The following is a 2,418-nucleotide window of genomic DNA, read 5'->3' on the forward strand; positions in this document are numbered from 1 at the left end:
CTGTTTTTGAATGGTGTGAGCGTACCCTAACAACAGAATGGTGTGGGCATAAACCCTCATTAAAAATATTCACATCATTGACATAAGGAAATAGCAAGCATTTTTGAAACGGTCTGTTTGAGATGAAAGTTTGGTGTGGAAGGTTATAAGTGTTTTTTCAGGTATAGGATGAGTCAACAACATTACTTGTGTATGAGTTAACAGAATATTAACTTTTAAAAGTGAGATTTTCACTGGACAGTTTAACCATTTCTTTGGTGTGTGTCAAATAAAGTGCTTTGTGTGTTCACAGGTCAGCACATCCTGATCAGAGGTCTGCCATGAATTCCCCCGAGGACCCCTTGTACATAGTTCATTTGAAAGGCTAATTTGACTCACCTGTGTTATTGTCATCATCAYCCAAAATTGTTAATAAACATTACATGACATTCTTATTTAAGATTACATTAGGCTGCTACCACTCCTGCGGTGCTAGCCACAGTATCTTTTTCAGATCTTAAGACAATTTTCAGAGCAGATCAGAATCTCACTTGTGGTTGATGCATTATGTTTGTCTCCTAACGTTGCTTTATTAAACTTGGAATATACTTCATGGTTTTATGCTCGGGAGGAAAAAATTCCCCAACTATCCACATGCATGCTATGTATCTCTGGTTTTCAATGCTCACAACTCTCAAATCAACCACACACACTTCTAGCACATCATGTTTTTGTTCTATTAATTGATAGTGGTATCTACCCTGTATATAATCTGAACGTTTCAGAACTCTATGGCCTCTGTTAAAATAGGGACTTTTTTTTTCTCCATTTCCTGCTTTCAGTTTAGTTGTGTTTTACTTGAGTAAGGATGCAAGCTGGGTTACACCAGTAATAGCGGTCTCAGAAGTTGTATTTCTGTTTAGCTTAAAAGTAATGTACCATTAGGCTGCAAGTGTTGTAAAAGGTGTTGTGTTTTAAAAGTCCAGTGTACAAGGGGTCAAAATGAGTCTCTCTGGGGAGAATGAGGAGGGAGGCCCTCCCTCTAGTATCTGTGAAGAGACTGAAGAGGAAGCCACTGCTTCTAGAATGAGTCCCTCAGGGAGTGAGGGACAAATGTCCCTTAAAAGGAGTTTTCCTGCAGAACAGGACACTGACTGTGAACTTAAGAGGTAAGATCATCAAATGGGTGTGAAGGAGTTGAGAGTTTGTAACAACTATCGAACAAGCCAGTATTGTTGTGATTTGTCTTTATTTCATGCAATAGATCAAGTGAATCAGACATTTTGTTAGAGACACATTTAATATCTCACTAACCTATAACTAGTTATGTGCATTTAGACTGATGACAAATATCAGTAACCTTAAAAAGGACAGTTACAGAAATCTGAGATGTGTTCAAACTATCCTACTCACTTAGAAAAATGGTGCTCTTTGGCTGTCCCCATAGGAGAACCCTTTGTGGTTCCAGGTAGAAATCCTTTTGGTTCCAGGTAGAACATTTTGGGGTTCCATGCAGAACCCTTTCCACAGAGGGTTCTACAATGAAACCAAAAGTGTTCTACCTGGAACCACAAAGGGTTCATCAAAGGGTTCTCCTATGGGGACAGCCGAAGAACCCTTTTGGAACCCTTTTTTCTAAGAGTGTATGTTGTAAACTCACATCCTCCTTTATACAGGATCAAGACAGACAGACGAGTCTCACCTGTACCTAGCTGTGTCTCCATGAAGAGTGACAAGTCGATGGGACGAGATATTTTCTTCAGCGATGGAGAATTATCCACTGGGCAAAGGTGAACTGAGACATAACATGGTGTTTGATTATGGCCTTTACTTTTATTTACCATCTTATGTATAGATAAAGACTGATGTTATTGCTCTCTGTGCTCATTTATACCCAGCAGTATCTCTGAGGAGAATGACACGTCAATGGATCACCAACCCAGAGGCCCTACTGATGAGAAAGTGTGAGTGATCGCAGTTTACACTACATCCTACCTGTTTTCTAGTTTAATTCACCATCCATGTGTCTGACTACATCTAGTACCATTACTCTGCAAATTTCCAGATAATTGCCTCCAGTTCATCATTCAGGATGCACAATTTAGCTTGTTATAGGATTTTAATTGTTTACAGGACAATATAATTGTGTCTGACATTATACTAGAAATGTAAATAAAATAATAACATGATGATATCTGGTTAAGCCCAGACTCTTCTCTGAAGATCTGAGTGCACACTCCAGAGTACACAGACGCGTCCTTATGTCAATGCCACACTCTCTCAGGTCTCCTCATAGAATATCAGATTGCCTTTTTCTAGCTGTTGAAAAGCCAGTTTCCCAGTGCCAGAATCATCTCTTTATCCCAGAAAAAATCGTTGGAAGGCTCTACAGGATACTTCTGACTCCTCAGTTTTGACAGGAAGATCATGAGGTGAGCG

The sequence above is a fragment of the Salvelinus sp. IW2-2015 genome, unplaced genomic scaffold (genome assembly GCF_002910315.2).
Source record: "Salvelinus sp. IW2-2015 unplaced genomic scaffold, ASM291031v2 Un_scaffold1481, whole genome shotgun sequence".
Lineage (NCBI taxonomy): Eukaryota > Metazoa > Chordata > Actinopteri > Salmoniformes > Salmonidae > Salvelinus > Salvelinus sp. IW2-2015.